The sequence below is a fragment of the Sapajus apella genome, unplaced genomic scaffold (assembly GCF_009761245.1).
Source record: "Sapajus apella isolate SASKATOON/1434 unplaced genomic scaffold, GSC_monkey_1.0 scaffold87, whole genome shotgun sequence".
NCBI classification, from domain to species: Eukaryota; Metazoa; Chordata; class Mammalia; order Primates; family Cebidae; genus Sapajus; species Sapajus apella.
The window spans coordinates 2,121,208-2,140,044 of NW_022437027.1; the positions used below are offsets into that span (position 1 = coordinate 2,121,208).

At 41.4% G+C, this 18,837-nt stretch overlaps 1 long non-coding RNA gene and 1 pseudogene across 2 annotated transcripts in view; one reads left to right on the forward strand and one right to left on the reverse strand.

Moving 5' to 3' along the window:
- The window catches only part of LOC116534403, a 22,332-nt gene extending 12,277 nt beyond the window's left edge, over positions 1-10,055 (forward strand). Inside the window, exon 3 of the long non-coding RNA XR_004261700.1 lies at positions 9,971-10,055. This is a non-coding gene — a long non-coding RNA (uncharacterized LOC116534403). The remainder of the gene's footprint in view (positions 1-9,970) is intronic.
- A 744-nt stretch (positions 10,056-10,799) lies between these two features.
- LOC116534402 lies at positions 10,800-11,241 on the reverse strand (annotated as a pseudogene). The gene has a single exon (XR_004261699.1). The product of XR_004261699.1 is annotated as a ubiquitin-conjugating enzyme E2 L3 pseudogene (transcript).
- Between the last annotated feature and the right edge of the window lie 7,596 nt (positions 11,242-18,837).

The following is an 18,837-nucleotide window of genomic DNA, read 5'->3' on the forward strand; positions in this document are numbered from 1 at the left end:
AAGGAAGGAAGGAAGGAAGGAAGGAAGGAAGGAAGGAAGGAAGGAAGAAAGATGTGGGGAGTGAAGGGTTTCAAGACATGGATCTCAAGGAAATTCAATAGTTAATAGACACCACACCAGAGAAGTTAACTGAAGTCATCTTGGTGGAAATAAGTGCTTGCGAACCAGGCTTACATGAAGAGGAAGAAGAGCCAGAAAACAAACTGACATGAGACAACCTGGCAGAAGCATTCTGATTAATCAATATTTCTTTTAACTTCTTTTATAACATGTATCCTTTCATGATACAGGCACTGAAACTTAAGCAAAGGTGGAAGAAGGATTGGTATCACATATAAACATTTTTAGAGAAGTAAAAAAGCAGACAGACAGAACTTATGATGTATTTCCATAAAGTTACACAAAGTGTGCCTGCCTCCCCTGCCGCCCCTTCTCCCGCCTTCACCTCTTCTGGCTCAGCCACCCCTGAGACAGCAGGACCAATCTTTCCCCTTCTATTCCTCCTCCTCAGCCTACTCAATGTGAAGATGATGAAGATGAAGTCCTTTATGATAATCCACTTTCACTTGAGGAATAACAAATATATTTCTCTTCCTTATAATTTTATTTTTATTTTTCTTTATTATAAGAATGCAGTATATAATACACATAAAATACAAAATACGTATTAATTGACTGTTTATATTATAGGTAAGGCTTCCGGTCAGCAGTAGTTTTTGAGAAGTCAATATATGCAGATTTTTTATTGTGCATGGGGTTGGTGCCCCTAACCCCTGCATTGTTCAAAGGTCAGCTGTATTGGAAGAAATAACAGCCAAAAATTTCCCAGACCTGACAAAAAACATTAACCTATACATCCAAGAAGGTCAAATAATTCCAAGTGTGATAGACAGAAAGAGATCCACACTTAGCGATGTCATAATCAAATTGTTGAAAGCCAAAGACAAGGAGAAAATCTTAAAAGAAGCAAGAAAAAAAATTCATCATGTACACGGGAACCACATTAATATTATCAATGGACTTGTAATTAGAAATAGTGGTGACTAGGCTCATGTCTGTAATTCCAGCACTTTGGGAGGCTGAGGTGGGCAGATGACCTGAGGTCAGGAATTCAAGACCATCCTGGCCAACATGGTGAAACCCCATCTCTACTAAAAATACAAAAATTAACAAGGTGTAGTGGTGGGTGCTTATAATCTGTCTAATCAGGGGGCTGAGGCAGGAGAATTGCTGGAACCTGGGAGGTGAAGACTGCAGAGAGCTGAGATCGTGCCAGTAGACTCCAACATGGGTGACAGAGTGAGATGCTGTATCAAAAATTAATTAATTAATTAATTAAAATAGATTAATTGGTCAATTAAGTAATTAATTTTGAGATTAATAATATTTTTCTTTTAATAATTAATTAAAAGAAATAGTGGTGACCAAAAGGCAATGGGATAACATATTCACAATTCTAAAAGAAAATGAAAATCCAACAGTGCCATGCCATCCATATGGGAGCCTGAGGTGAAAGAAAAATCAGTAACACTGATACTGTCTCTATTTCAAATTTTAATATTTTGTTCATCATAGGTTTTATTGCATCCATTTTGATTTTTAAATATGGTGTTAAAGGCCGGATGTGGGGGCTCACGTCTGTAATCCAAGCACTTTGGAGGCCAAGGCGGGCAGATCACCTGAGGTCAGGAGTTCAAGACCAGCCTGACCAACGTGGTGAAATCCCATCTTATTTAAAAAATAAAAATAAATAAATAAATAAATATGGCGTTAAAGCATTTTTATTTATTTTGATTACTGAGATTTTTTGTTTCCCTTAAATTTTGTGCTCAAGGTGAGTGCCTCACCTGCTTTACCCTAATCCCAGAGGTAACCAGCAAGACTGTGTTTCAAAAATGATGCTGAAATAAAGGCATTCCAGATGAACACCATTCCCAAATGAACAAATACTAAGCAAACGTGTTGCTAACATACCTGGCTTACAAGAAATACTATATTAAGTCCTTTAAGCTGAAATGAAATGACACTGGATAGAAACTCAAATTTATATAAATAAAGAACACTGGTAATGACATAATTAAGTATGGTGTCTTCTTCTCGTAACTGATTTAAAAGATAATTGCATGAAACAATAATTATCAAAATATATTGCTAGGGTAATGACACATAAAGATTAATATTACTGCAAGAACAAATAGAAAAGTAATCATTTTTTAAAAATATCTAATATGTACCAATAATAACACAAAGCGGGGGTGGGAACAGAATAGAGATATATTGGAACAAGGAAATAAAATGAGACAGTAACAGCTGGGCACCATGGCTCACACCTGCAATCCCAGCCCTTTGGGAGGCTGAGGCGGGTGGATCACTTGAGGTCAGGAATTTGAGACCAGCCTGGCCAGGATGGTGAAACCCCATCTCTACTAAAAATACAAAAATTGGCTGAGGATGGTGGCAGGCGCCTGTAATCCCAGGTCCTCGGGAGGCTGAGGCAGGAGAATCGCTTGAACCCTGGAGGTGGAGGTTGCAGTGAGCTGAGATCATGCCACTGCATTCCAGCCTGGGCAACAGAGCAAGACTCTGAGTCTCAAAAAAAATAAAAATAAAATAAAGACAGTAACTAAAATCCACAGGCAGAAGTGAACATCAGAAATGATAGATATGTGGATTAATATAAAAGACTATATGTCTCCTTCTTCTCTTAGCTCTTTAATTATTTATTTATTTATATTAGTGAATTAATTGTAATTAAATTATTTATTTTTATTATACTTTAAGTTCTGGGGTATGTGTGCAGACTGTGCAAGATTGTTACATAGGTATACACATGCCATGTAATAGCATTGCCTTCATCCCCCCATCATCTACATTAGATATTTCTCATAATGTTATCCCTCCACAATTTCTCCACCCACTGCTATCCCTCCCCTAGTACCCCACCCCCCAACAGGCCCCAGTGTGTGATGCTCCCCTCCCTGTGTCCATGTGGTCTCACTGTTCCACACCACTTATGAATGAGAACATGCAGTGTATTGTTTTCTATTCTTGTATCAGTTTGCTGAGAATGGTGATTACCAGTTTCATCCATGTTTCTGCAAAGGACATGAACTCATCCTTTTTTATAGCTGCATAGTATTCCATGGTGTATATGTGCCACATTTTCTTTTTTTTTTTTTTTTGAGACGGAGTTTTGCTCTTGTTACCTAGGCTATAGTGCAATGGTGTGATCTCGGCTCACCGCAACCTCCGCCTCCTGGGTTCAAGCAATTCTCCTACCTCAGCTTTGCGAGTAGCTGGGACTATAGGCTGCACCACCATGCCCAGCTAATTTTTGTATTTTTAGTAGAGACAGGGTTTCACCATGTTGACCAGGAAGGTCTTGATCTCTTGACTTAGTGATCTACCCGTCTGGGCCTCCCAAATGCTGGGATTATAGGCATGAGCCACCATGCCCAGCCCGTGCCACATTCTCTTTATCCAGTCTATCATTGATGGGCATTTGGGTTGGTTCCAAGTCTTTGCTATTATAAACAGTGCCTGAGTGAACATACATGTGCATGTGTCTTTATAATACAATGATTTATAATCCTTTGGGTATATACCCAGTAATGAGATTGCTGGGTCAAACAGTATTTCTATTTCTAGATCCTTGAGGAATCACCACACTGTCTTCCACAATGGTTGAACTAATTTACACTCTTAGCTTTTTAATTATTTATTGTAATTAGTTAATTAATTAATTTTGAGATGGAATCTTGCTCCATCGCCCAAGCTGGAGTGCAGTGGTGCAAACTCAGCTCACTGCAGCCTCCTCCCAGGTTCAAGGGATTTGAGTGCCTCAGCCTCCCGAGTGCTTGGGATTACAGGTGCCTGCCACCACGCCTGGCTAATGTTTGTGTTTTTAGTAGAGATGGGGTTTCACTGGTCTCAGACTCCTGGCCTCTATTGATTCATCTGCCCCAGCCTCCCAAAGTGCTGGGATTACAGGCATGAGCCACCTCACCCTGCCTCTCTTAGCTTTTTGAAAAGACATATAGTTGTACAAAGAAACAATTATGAAGAAATAATTATAGAGACAATACTAGCACAGAAGAGTGGGGAGAGAATGCAGCTATATTGAGACAAAGTTTTTCCCTTTACTTTCACTCTCTTAGACCACTGCCCTGTGGTCACGATGCAGAGATAAGAGACTACATAGAGAGCCTTTTGGGAGACTTCCGATGGAGAAAACACCATCAGTTTGTATTAAACAAAGAAAGAAAGGAACAGCACAAAATGAAAAAAGGCACTTAATTCATTAATTTCTTTAAGGCAGGAAGCAGAAATTCAGCTGAGAAAGCTACTCAGCTACAAACGTGGGGTTTGGTTAGGTTACCAAAAACAAAAGATGTCATAGAGGACACAGCTGACGGTCGAGAAGGCAGGACTAAGGAGAACTAATAAGAAAAATCAATTAGGGAACCACTAGTAAGTTAATTTAGCTGACTGCAGGAAATAAGGCCAATAAAATAAAATCAATAGTGTTTCTACATACTAGCAAATTGAAAAATGAAATTAAAAATACCATTTTCTACCATCCAAATACATGAAGTACTTAGAGATAAATTTATCAAAATATGTGCCAGACCTATACACTGAAAACTACAAGATTTTGCTGAGAGATATTAATGAATCTGCAAATAAATAGAGATATATATCATGCTCAATATGAAGACTCAATATGTTTAACATATCAGTTCCTCCATACTGACCTGGGAAACAGTTCAATCCCAACCAAAATCCTAATAGACTTTTTTTGGTAGAAATTTTTACAAGTCTGTTTAATTCTAGGTACAGTGGCTCACTTGTGTAATACCAGCACTTTGAGAGGCTGAGGGGGGCGAATCATCTGAGGTCAGGAGTTCAAGACCAGCGAAACCCCGTCTTTACCAAAAATACAAAAACTTAGCCAGGCGTGGTGGTGTGGGCCTGTAGTCCCAGCTACTCGGAAGGCTGAGGCATGAGAATCACATGAACCCAGGAAGCAAAGATTGCAGTGAGCCGAGATCGTGCCACTGCACTCCAGCCTGGGTGACACAATCAGGCTTTGTCCCAAATAAATAAACAAACAAGCAAATAAATCAAAATTTAATATAAAAGCATGAAGACCTAACAAGAGCCAAAATAATTTGAAAGAAAACAATATAATTTTGAACATTTTTAACTATCTGATTGCAAGATTTATTATAATGCTACAGTAACAAAAAAGGTGAGGTACTGGTATAAAAATAAAAATAACAAACAAACAGAATAAAGTGACTACGGGTAAATCCACATACATGTGAAAATTGATTTTTAACAGAGACCAAGAAACTTCACGAGAAAAGGATAATTGTTTTTCTTCTTTTTAAAACGAGTAATGCTGAAATAACTGGATAGAAGACACCAGTTGTAAGGAAGAACATGGGTCTTGACTAATAATATACTTCACTATACCAAAAAATAATAATAACAAAATCAATATTAACTTGATCAGAGACCTCAGCCAAAAATTAAAACCACAATACTTTCAGCAGGAAATATTTAAGACTGGCAAAGATTTCTTAGGACATACAAAATGTTATAAAATACAAAAGAAAAAATTATAAACTTTATTAAGAACCTGCTTTTCCAACAATACCACAAAGAATATGCTAAAGCAAGCTATACCCCAGGTTGGCTTTGTTTGTTTAGTAAATTTGAGGATTTACATATCTTAGGATCCGACAGTTCTATTCTTAAGGATTATGCCCTGGGAGAAACTTTCTCTCCCTCTCTTTTTTTTTTTTTTTTTGAGACAGAGTCTGGCTTTGTTGCCAGGCCCCAGGTGGCAGGCTGGAGTACAGTGGCACGATCTCTACTCACTGCGACCTCCACTTCCTGGGTTCAATCAATTCTCCTGCCTCAGCCTCCCGAGTAGCTGGGACCACAGGTCAGCGCCACCACACCCAGCTAATTTTTGTATTTTTTAGTAAAGACGGGGTTTCACCATGGTCTCGATCTCTTGACCTCGTGATCCGCCTACCTAGGCCTTCCAAAGTGCTGGGATTACAGGCGTTAGCCACCGCACCCAGCCATGTATCACATTTTCTGTATTTACAACTGCACAAATATAGTGAGCACTGACTTCAGAGCGAGGACTGAGGCATTTTAAGGCTTTGTTTCGTACAATATTCCATTAAATTAAATTAAGAGTATTTAGTACTCATTTATTTTATAAAATAGGCAAAACAGGTTATTAAAGTTAAGGATCTGGAATAATCTATTTCCTGAAAAGGTGACAATTTATGGGTTAAATATACCATTTTAATAAAATTTCCAATTTTTAAGCAGTAGTTGGTAGTTCTTCATATTAGAATAATACTAAAGACCATATAATTATTTGGATAGTCTCACGGAGATTTGTTTTGTTTTGTTTTGTTTTTTTGAGAATAAGTCTCGTTCTGTTGCCCAACCTAGAGTGCAGTGGCGTGATCTTGGCTCACTGCAACCTCTGCCTTCTGGATTCAAGCAATTCTCCAGCCTCAGCCTCCCGACTAGCTGGGACTGCAGGCGCATGCCACCATGCCCAGCTGATTTTGTTTTTGTATTTTTTAGTAGAGACAGGGTTTCACCATGTTGGTCAGACTGGTCTTTGACTCCTCACCTCATGATCTGCCCACTTCGGCCTCCCAAAGTGCTTGGAATTACAGGCATCGGCTGGAGATTTTTCTTTTCATGTGACAGTCTATGTACTCAAAGTAGGTTTTCCATTAGCAAGAGTGTGGAAAAAAATAAGACTCCATTCAGCCATTTCTGATCTGGAAGAAATGACAACAGGTAGCTTTAGAAGGTTCTGTCTCTTTGAACTTAGGGCTAAATTGGTTGTCTTTAAAAAACATTTTCTTTGAAGAAGTGGAAACTTCAGGCCCACAAAGAAACTATGTGCATTCCAAATATCAAAAACATGAACGTAGACCTGTTCAGGTTGAAGCAGAAGAAGGGTGGCCACAGGTGAGCTTTAGCCACTGAAAATGGCCCTAGAGAAACTTCAGAAAATTCTTGGCTGCATGGAACACATTTTGAAAGCTCATGCCCTACATTAGATCTAAAGACCCCCTCTGCCTCCAGCACTGACAGTATCCATGTGATTTATGATAGCACCTGTGTTACTTTGTTTTTTAAATCACACTACCCTATCCCCACCCCACTAGGAAAAATCAAAACCTAAGAACTTTGATAATAGGATTGTTCTATTTCGTTCTAGTCCTTTCTTTAGGGGCACTGACCTTCACCTTCACTTTCTCATGTTTGTGCTCTCTAATTTCCAGGCTCCTGAAATACGCCCTACGCAAGATCTTACTGGCCTATGTGTGAGTGCATGTTGGGTGTAGTTTTTCTCAACTAACACTGAACACCTCCTTCTTTGACTTCTCTGTTTCTAATTTCCAATTCATAATGTTCATGTCTCATCTAGACTTTATTTATTGGTTGATTTAAATATTTTTAAACATATAAAGATGGGGTTTCACCATGATTGCCAGGCTGGTCTTGAACTCCTGACCTCAGGTGATCCATCCACCTCGGCCTCCCAAAGTGCTAGGATTACAGGCGTGAGCCACCGCGCCCGGCCTCATCTGGACTTTAAAAAGAAAAGAGGTAAAATGAGCTCAGGCCACAAAGACGCCCTCATTTCCAGGTGTGCATGTTTTTCCCCCTCCCACCCCCCAACTAGCTGACCTGGAAGACAGTTTTCTCCACACTCCATGGAGCACAGAGGGAACTAAGGACCTGTGGCAATGATTCTGTCCCTGATGACTCCTGCTTTGGGCTCCAGGCCAATATGGATTTTTATGACTGCCCTTGCAGTGTACCTTGTACCATCTCTGCTGCTAGAACTTGCTTTCAGAAAATAAAGTTCAGTTAAAGAGTATGTACACCTAATCTAAAAACTATGAGAACACTTTGTTTGTTTGTTTGTTGTCACTCACAGTGCAAATGGGAATATTTTCCCATGTCAGTCCTTCTGAGGGCAAAATGACCTAGGTTTTCCTATTGCGGACACTTTGCCTAGTTTAAGTTCAGAAATACTGGAAGCCACTTCCCTCAGACCATAGGATGCATGTCAATAATGCAACTCTTTTGCTTACTGAAAGGGAAACTCCTGTTAGCTTTGCTATTGGATGTGGTCTCTACTGTTGACAACTCTGTTGAAGCAGTGTGGTTCACTAGGAACAAGTTGAAGAGAAGCTAACTGAGAGGTCCAATAAAACCAATTTTAAGAACTGCCATACTCTTTGTGTTCTAAGAGTATGATGGAGGCAAGTTGTGCAACATATGATACATTGAGCACCTTGCAAATACTGTTCTTTCTTTGCCATACATCCCTATTCTTGTGCAGGTATCTATACCTATAGATATAGATTTTTTTTTTTCCAGTGTCTGAGAGCATTTTTATTAAGGGCAGCAGAACGGGACCACAGCATCTTAGAAAGCCTATTCTCTGCTGGAGTGGGGAGCAGAGGGAAGGACTCCGCACACTTCAAGGAACCAGGCAGGTGTGAATTCCTGAGTGAGCTCGGGACAGTGGTGGGTGGCTGCTCCACAGCTGGCCCCTCCAGAGGACCCAGCTTTTTGGTTTTGGAGCAGCCAGGGCTGTTCACCAGCTTGCTCAGAGCCTACCCTGAGGGCACAGCTGGCAGGAGGAAGCTGCCCAGGCCCGAGGAAGAGACACCCACTGGCTCAAAAGCCAGGCCTCTGCTAATGGGGCCTACCCTGGGGTGCCAGTGCCAGGGTTGAAGAGTCCCTGAGGGGCTGCCGGCACGCAGGTATCCACCCGTAGTGAGCAAAGTGACGTGAGGGGCTGACAGGCAGGCAGAGCTACATTGGCAGAAGTATGAAGCAATGGGACAGTTTCCAAGAATGGCAACATTTCTGGATCTAGAGAAGCAACAAGAACAAATGGTGGCTTGTTTGGATAGTTTCTGACAGAATTTGGCATTTTTAGTACAAATTGGAGTGTGAGTGAAATAAAATCCATCATCACTTTTCTGCTAATGAAGAGACAGATGTGGAAAAACCAGTCCAGTGCCCTTGCCATTCTGGGCACACCGGAGTCTCCAGAAACCTGCCCTTGGCGTACCTAGGACAAAAGAAGCTGAGATCATGTACACACCGCAGGGGCCACGCGCCTGGACAACTGAACAACGTTAGGCCGCCTAACCTGCCCATCACTCCCCACTTCTGCACAGGCCACACCAAGCTGTCTTACAAGTCTGTAGGCCCTGGAAAGATCTCAAATTATAAAATTAAAATTAAAACAAAAAGCAAAGATTAAGTCATCTTATTCACAGGACCTAGTCCCCCCCAAAAGCCACAAAGGGAAGCCACCAGTGGCAGAAGTGGGGTTAGTGAGACACGGCATTTGGATCTCGTCGGCTTCCTTGGGGTGTCAAAACAACACAGATTCTCTACTAGTTTGGGGACAGTCCCATCTGCCTTGAAAAGACATTAATATTCAAATCTTTACAAGTTTATCTGATGATAAATTCTAAGGTCATTCTTATTTCTACAAAGAAAAGCAGTCAAAACAATATAAAACACATTGAAAGGATATTACTGAGTGAGCTTCAAGTGGAGCTTGACTCTGCAAAGGCTGTGAGTCCAAAGGGAGAGGGAAGTCCACCTTGTTCCTGGGCTGGGCTGGCTGCTGTGGAGGAAGGGGCCAGAAGGGGCTCTGGCAACCCCGGACTGGTGCTTTAATTAGCTGAGTCCCACCAATTCCAATTTTGCAAAGGGTCAAAAAAGTGTGCCAAGGGAAGGCTGTGGCGGGGCCGCTGCACAGAGTGGAGAGCAAGCTCCACGGCACATTCAGATGGAGCTCGGTGACAGATAAGCTGGGAATTTCAAATGGACATTCTGACTGTAGCTTTGCCTGCAAGGACCAGCAGATCTTCTAAAATGACTGCAGAGAGGAGTGCCAACCTGGGACCGCAGGAGCCCTTCTGGCGAGATTCATCACACACAGTGTGCACAGCATCCTCCTGACTAACAGGCCCCCCTTTCAGGGCCACCACAGACCTGTGGTTATAGGGTTTCTCTGTGCAGGCCAGGCCAGAGGTCAGGTACACGCACTGACCTCAGGGCTTGCCCAATTAACTGATGTTGCTATGGTAACATCAGCTGGAGTTTCACACAAGAACCGGAGAGGAGGACTGAAGAGGGGTGTAGCTGTTTGCTTGTTTTTAAATTTTTGAAAAGGATTGTAGAAACTGGAATCAGAATCTAAACCAGCTCCCACACTGGGCCACAGTCCCACACGTGTGAGAAAAAGCCACCAGGACCACCAGGGCTGTCTCTTCTTCTTTGTGGAGGAGGCGGAGCCCGGGTCTGGGAAAGTAAGTAAGTGAAAAATAAACTGCCAAAGTGGCAAGGGTAGGGAAGAAAGGGTACCACAACTTTTTTTAAACTTTTTTTTATAAACCTTATGGGCTAAATGTAACTTGAAGATTTTGGGTAAAATTGGACAAGAAAAGAAAAACCATTGTTTTGAAGTAGATTGAAGCAGTGATTTTTAAAACAAAGAGAGCAGAACTAGAACATCTTAAATTTTTAATCCTTTCTTTACAGATTACCTAGACCACTTTTGATTAAGAAAACTGTAGAAAGTTAGAAACTGCCACAAGCGAATGCCAGGCGGTGGCACATGTCAATTTCCAGAGTCCTGCTTTGCCGGGTGTCGTCTGTATGCACTGCACAGGGTCTCTGCTCACACCAGCTGGAACCAATCTTGGCAGATTTTAGTCCACAGGTCGCATTTCCCCATATTTCTTTGTAAACTCTTCAGCATTCTTACAGAATTTTTTTACAGTCCTTAGAGTATTCTTCAGCTAGGTCAGCCCGAAGTGGGTGCTCGGGCCGGGAGTCATTCACCAGTGCTATGAGGGACTGGATTACTTGGTCGGTTTTGGTTGCTGGCTTCCAGTTTTCAGCACTAATTACTGGGAGACAGACCTGCCCCTTTTCATCGATGTTCGGGTGATAGATCTTTGTTTTAAATGTGATCTTCGGTGGTTTGAATGGGTACTCTGCTGGAATGTTGATTTCGATTCTGAAGGCCCCCTTATCATACGGAGGGTTGTAAGGAACAATAAGCCCTTGCCAAGTCAATAAATTAGCTTCATCAACCTGGATGTTACGGAAGTTTTTCATTCCACATTTGCGGATTTCTTCAAGTTCCCACGGACATCCCCACAAGTTTACTGCGAGGTCATGTAAAGCGTCACCTTCTGCCGGCAGATCTCGGGGTGGAACTTCCAGAGGCAGGCGGACACCTACACCCAGCCCGCGCTGCGCCGCCTCTCTGTCTCTCTTTTTTTTTTTTTTTTTTTTTTGTGATGGAGTTTCACTCTGGTTTCCCAGGCTGGAGTGCAGTGGTCCGATCTCGGCTCACTGCAACTTCCATCTCCTGGGTACAAGCGATTCTCCTGTCTCAGCCTCCTGAGTAGCTGGGATTACAGGTGCCTGCCACCACACCTGGCTAATATTTTGGTATTTTTAGTAGAAACAGGGTTTCACCATGTTGGTCAGGCTAGTCTCGATCTCCTGACGTCGGATAATCCACCCACCTCAGCCTCCCAAAGTGCTGGGATTACAGGTGTAAGCCACTGTGCCTGGCCTAGATACATATTTTTAATTAATAGGCAATTTTTGGTGCAGTTTTAGATTTATAGAAAAATAAGTGGAAAGTACATAAAGTTCCCATATACATCCCCAGCCCCATTTTCCACTATTATTAACATCTTGCATTAATGTGGTACATCTGTTACAATTGATGAGCCAATATTAATATATGATTATTAGCTAAAGTCCACAGTTTACATTAGGGTTCACTCTTTGCATTGTACCTTCTATGAGTTTTGACGAATGTATAATGATATGTATGCACTATGGCCGTATTATACAGAATGCTTTCACTGCACTATAAATCCCTCATGCTCCACCTGTTTGTTCCTCCCTTTCTCCCCCTGAACCCCTGGCAACCACTGATCTTTTTGCTGTTTCATAGTAAAAAGAATGTCCTGGCCAGGCTCATACCTGTAATTCCAACACTTTCAGAGGCTGGAGCAAGCAGATCATTTGAGCCCAGGAGTTCAAGACCAACCTGGGCAACATGGTGAGACCCATCTCTACTAATAATACAGACTATTGGCCAGACATGGGGATGGCACCTGTGGTCCCAGGTACTTGGAAGGCTGAGTTGGGAGGATTTCTTGAGCCAGGGAGGTCAAGGCTTCAGTGAACGGTGATTGTGCCACTGCATTCCAGCCTGGGCAACAAAGCAAGATCTTATCTCAAAAAAAAAAAAAAAAAAAAAAAAGTCCAGAATTCTCTTTCTTATCCAGAATGACACAAGTTGTGAGTTGTTTTAAACTACATTGCTTATTCTGGGCACATTTTCATAACTGAGTTATACTTATGAGTTAAAACCTCCATGATTTTCATAAAGATGTTGGTTGTGAGAATTCAGTGAAAATGTTCTATGCTTAGAGCAACATCTACTTTACAGGATGAAAGTTGGGATGAAATGTGGTAACGTGCTTAAAATACTCAGAACACTTCTGGGAACATAGTCTGCTCAATAAATGGTAGCTGGTGTTAGCCTTGGCACTGCTGCTGATTTCCCTTCCCCTGAAAAGAGGAATTTTTGATTCTAAAGTCTAATTGTAAGATAGAAGGTGCTCTTGGACTTAGAAGGGGGAATTTAAAGAGGCAGTGGATCAGCCATGAAGACTTCAGCCCGTGGAGTCGGGTCATCTGGGTTCAGAACCCTAGTTTTACTAGTTACTAGTTATTACTTGGGAAGTTACCTGATCCCCCTTTAAGATGGATTTGCTCCTGTAAATGAGGAGACTAACAATTCTGCTTTATGCAGCTCTTCTTTCTTAGACCTGACACTTGGTCTGCACTAAAGTAAGATGAAGGTTCTATTATGAAAGGGTTCAAGCCTAGGCTCTGGACTGTCCAAGGAAACCCTGGCCCCTTTGTGTTCTAAGAGTATGGTAGATGCAAGTTATGCAGTCTTTCCTTGCCTCTATTTCTGTTACCAAGTAATAGCTTTAATAATTAGAAAAACAGAGAAGTATACTCAAGATGGGGAAGTTTGGAGAAAATGAGCAAGGCATTGTATGAAAGAACATTTGGGATGTTTTCCTATTCCTGGAAATCCCTTAACTACTGAGTGAGCATCACTGGAATTTACTCTTGGGTAGATACAAAATCAGACCTCTGAAAGTAACTTAGCCTCTCTGAATTTTTCTCTGCAAAAAACAAACAAATGATATATGTCTCACTTAACTCTCAGGGGTTTTCTTAGATGATATAGATTTTGTCTGTGAATTCAATGTCAATTGAACATTATCCTAGATGCTATGGGCAAGAAAACCAGTAAGACAAGATTCTTATCCTGCCTCGAGGTATCCAGAGGAGGGAAGTAAATTCAACAGTAATTATGTGCAACGAAGCATCAGAGATGCCCTGATGGAGCTTTGTGGATGGCTTGGGCACAAATGAGACCAATTGTCTCCACCTGGGCTAATAAGGACCGGCCTCCTTGAGGTGGTAACACTCAAACTGATAGAGTGTAAAAGTACTTGGCTTAGGCGACTGGTTCAGGGTGTGGTGTAGTTGGAAATGAACTGAAATCCTGAGGTATCTCAGGCACTTTTGGACGGCATCATCTACCTTTGAACTTGGAAAGACCAGTTGAAGAACTGGAGATCAGAATTTCATAAGTACTAAGGCCTGGTGATAAAATTTTTATCACTTAGCTTAGTTGATGAAATTTTATCATTGTATTCAGTGTTTATTTTTAAATTTAATTACATATATACAAATAGAGAGAGAGAAAGAGAGAGAGACCAGAGGCTAGTCTCAAACTCTTGGCCTCAAGTGATCCTCCTGACTTGCCCTCCCAAAGTGCTGGGATTACAGGCAAGAGCCACCACACCCGGCTGGTTATTCAGTGTTTGTTACAGCAGATTTATTTCAGCCACTAGTAAATTTAGAATAATTGATAGAATGAGAAAATTATTTTTTTAACCTCCAGTGTAAAACTTGATTTGAGTCATTAAAAATAGATGCTTAGGGCTGGGTGCAATGGCTCACACCTGTAATCCCAGTGTTTTGGGAAGCCAAAAATAGAAAATCACTTGAGGCCAGGAGGTCGAGACTGCAATGAGCTATGATGTGCCACTGCACTCCAGCCTGGGCAACAGAGCGAAACCCTGTCTCAAAAAATATAGATAGATAGATAGATAGATAGATAGATAGATAGACAGACAGATAGATGCTTAAATCATTAGGTGAAAAGTTCTAGGAAAACAGAATACTCTTTTAGTTTTAAGGTATTAGCCCACAGATAACTTATTAATTACAAAGGGACAACATATGTCTTTATTTATTTATTTTTTTTTTTGAGACAGAGTTTCACTCTTGTTACCCAGGCTGGAGTACAATGGCACGATCTCGGCTCACCGCAACCTCCGCCTCCTGGGTTCAGGCAATTCTCCTGCCTCAGCCTCCTGAGTAGCTGGGATTACAGGCACGCACCACCATGCCCAGCTAATGTTTTGTATTTTAGTAGAGACGGGGTTTCACCATGTTGACCAGGATGGTCTCGATCTCTTGACCTCGTGATCCACCCGCCTCGGCCTCCCAAAGTGCTGGGATTACAGGCTTGAGCCACCGCGCCTGGCCAACATATATCTTTATAATAGAGAGTTCGCCATATTATCCAAGTGGTTGAGCTTGACATTGACACTAGTGGAATCGTCTGATGTCCTGCCCCTTGAATTTATGCAGTGGGAGGGAAATGGCATCACCTATAAGTTGTTCTTCCCAGAAATGTTCAACTTGAGCCTAACCACACACACACAAAAATTCTGAATACACAATATTCTGCAGGTCTCTTCAAAGACTTAAATATTATAAAGCAGAGAAGCAATGGTACAAATAAAAATATGAGGAGCCTGAACATATACAGCAGCTAAGTGCAATATATCAACCTTGACTGGATCTTGGATTGAAAAACAAATCTAGCAATAAAGGACATAATGGAACAGTCGAAGAGATTTGGGTATGGACTGCGTATTGGAAGTTGCTATTGAAATAATGATGATTTTCTAAGGTGTGGTATTTGTATTGTGGTTCCATAGAAGAATGTCCTGTTCTTGAGAGCTGAAGTACTTAGGAATGAAGTGTCCTGACATCTGCAGCCTAATTTTTGGATGGTTGAGAAAAGGGAATTTCTGTGTATATGTCCGTGTGCATGCTTGCGTGCGTGTGTGTGTGCGCGCGCGTGCATATGGAGAGGGAGCGAGGGGGGTGGGGGAAATAGGGGAAGAGATATCAGGTATGGCATAAATGTTACTGCTTAAGGAATCCAGGTGAGGTTGCAGAAATGTGTCTTATGTTGTTCTTTGACATTTTTCAATGACAAAAAGTGCACTTCTTAAAATATGATTTAAAAATTGTCCTGATATTATATTTTGCCTATTAATATACATAAATTTATCTAAGTACACATATAGGCATATAGTATCTACCAATATAAATAATTTGTTTTGTATGTTTTTAATCCAATGGAAAATTTACTTTATAGTCTTGTTAAAATAATATCCAACATTAGAATAGCATATTGCTTGGTACATACTTATGCTCAGCCAATTCTTATAAGATGTTCCCAAGGCCAGTAAGCTTTCTTTCAAAACAGTTTGTGTAACTTCCTTTTCCCCAATCAGTTCCAACCCTTTCTTGTTTTTCAGACATACCAAAGGCCACCCTAGTCTGTAGGTATGTGCCAGATTGCAAGCCTTTTCTTTTCTTTTTTTTTTTTTTTTTTTTTGAGACGGAGTTTCACTCTTGTTACCCAGGCTGCAGTGCAATGGCGCGATCTCGGCTCACCGCAACCTCTGCCTCCTGGGTTCAGGCAATTCTCCTGCCTCAGCCTCCTGAGTAGCTGGGATTACAGGCACGCGCCACCATGCCCAGCTAATTTTTTGTATTTTTAGTAGAGATGGGGTTTCACCATGTTGACCAGGATGGTCTCGATTTTTTGACCTCGTGATCCACCCGCCTCAGCCTCCCAAAGTGCTGGGATTACAGGTGTGAGCCACCGGGCCCGGCCTTTTTTTTTTTTTTTTTAAATCTCACCTCACTGCAACCTCTGCCTCCCAGATTCAAGCAATTCTCCTGCCTCAGCCTCCTAAGTACCTGGGATTACAGACACCTGCCACCACACCTGCTAATTTTTGTAATTTTAGTAGAGACGAGGTTTCACCATGTTGGCCAGGCTGGTCTTAAACTCCCCACCTCAGGTGACCCGCCCACCTCAGGTGACCCGCCCGCCTCAGCCTCCCAAAGTGCTGGGATTACAGGTGTGAGCCATCGCGCCCAGCCTCTACACACTTTTGAACAACTCACTCACCATCACCAGAACAGCAAGGGGGAAATCTGCCCCCATGACCCAATCACTTTCCACCAGGCCGCTCCTTCAATATTGGGGATTACAATTTGTCATGAGATTTGGGTGGGGACACAGAAACAAGCCACATGAGTGCAACACCACAGTGCTGGTAGCAGTGGGACTCTGCTATTCATCAAAGGCTGAAAGGGAGAAAAGAGATAACAGCTGGAGAAATTTTAAAGAAAAGAGAGCTGTGTAGACAGAGACACCTACCTGGCATTGTATCTTTAGTTTATGGGTCCAGCTTTTCCCTGTGACCCCAAAAAGAGGTACCCAAGGAAATAAGTACTTCAATTTTACTGCCCTTCTTCCTGCTGATTTGCCAGTGGTCCCCATGTATTATCCCCATCTGGGAGCAATGACTTAGCCCCTACAGATGAGCCTCCCAGGGCACAGTGTAGGTGAAGAGTGAAGACTGGATCTGGAGAGGTGCACAAAAGCTTTGTATACTGTGAGACTCTGGATGGGATATGAAAATTCTCCCTGATTCTGTTTTTCTACCCTATTTTGGAGATAATAGCACTTCTCCTTATCTTCATGACTTCTTGGAGTGACTTAACAGGTTCAATTTGCTGATCTGATATTATTGATTAAGGTAGCCATATAAAATTGTTCCAAAGAATCTTCTTCAGAGTAGAATGAAAGAGTTATGAGACCAAAAGTCACTGAACTGGGATGAACTAGTAGTTCAGTAGTGATCAACTGGCTGTTCATGAGCATTTACAGGATCAGTTTCTGAGCTGGCTGCAGTCTCTAAGTTGGCTCACTCCCTTCCCCACAGTGCTGAGGAAATCTTGCAAGGAAGATGACATGGCAGGCAGCTGCCTGAACTGAGCTCCAGTACAGTCAGGGTCCCTTGTGGGTGACATTGTCAGTGAGCCCCATTCTCTTTATCCCCAGAATTGGAGAAAGAACATAAGTTCCAGAAAAATCAAAACGAGCTCCTTAGCTGGAAATGCTGGGAGATGCCTGGGCAAACAGATGAAGATGTCTTATAGTAGTCAGAGAAAAGGTGAATTATTTTAAGCCAAATGGCCATGTAGTCCATGTGGGCCGTGGGAAAAAGAGGCAGAGCTGCAAGCAGTGACAGCTGCTGCTAAGACTAACCAGGGAAAAAATTACGAAGGTTCCTACTGTGAGTCACATGGCTGACTCCACAGCCTTGTGTGTGCACCTGCACAATCAGGAGGAACTTTTGAATATGGGAGATAATGTACATCGATTTATGGAGGACAAGATGCACAACAATGCAAAATACACCAATAGAAATGTGCAATCTGTTTTGGCAGAAATCTCATATTGTATTTTAATCTGACCCTTACATCAAAAGAACTGATTTAATCAGTGCATTAATAAGAATGCATGCTAGAAATATCTGAAATAGAATAATAAAGCATATGATAGAATGCAAATGTGTCTATATTTGTTTTGCTCTGTATACTTCCATATTGTTTGACTCTTTCAATAAAAATTTCATGTAGCATTCAAGCAATTAAAAAGAAATGTTTCTGTATCTCTACAGACAGTATGCAGAATGTACAGAATGTAGTGGTTCTTCATTCTGATTGTGCATCAGAATTACCTTTGTTAAAATTTAAAAATCTAGAGGTCTGGATATCACCTCAGTCCTAAAGAATAAGAATCTATAAAAATAGATAGACCTGCACGAAAGTTTTTTTTGGTTTTGTTTGATTTGTACTGCTCCACAAGTAATTCTGACAGAGAGATTGAGGACCACCAGGGACAGAGTTTCATGTTCTAATTTTGGACTTGACTGTTTGCTGTGGTTTTGCATCATTATATTGCTAAGTTGGGGTTAACACATACTCAGATCCTGGTCCCACTGCTTATCTCCTGGGAAACTTCACATACACAAGTTAATGTCTTCAAATCTCAGTTGCCTCATTTCTAAAATCAAGGTAATAGCAAGACTGATCTCATCACGATATAAGAATCAGGGAGATGATATGAACAGAACATTTAGTACAGAATGTGGCCCCTGGTAAACACTCAATAAAAGTTAATATTATTTAGCTGTATAGTCATACACATTCTAATATTTACATATTTATAACAAAATAATTAGACAGATGTGCCTTAACTTAGAGTGGGGTTACAGCCTAATAAACCCATTGCAAATAGAAATCTATCTTAAGCTGACAATGCATTTAATACCCTGATAAACCATTTAAAAGTCAAAAAATCATAAGTTAAGGACTGTCTTCGGTTATATGGACATAGTTTATTATAATGATAAGCTCCACATTGCATTTTACAGATTCAGAGGTTTGGGGGTTTTTCTCACATATTTT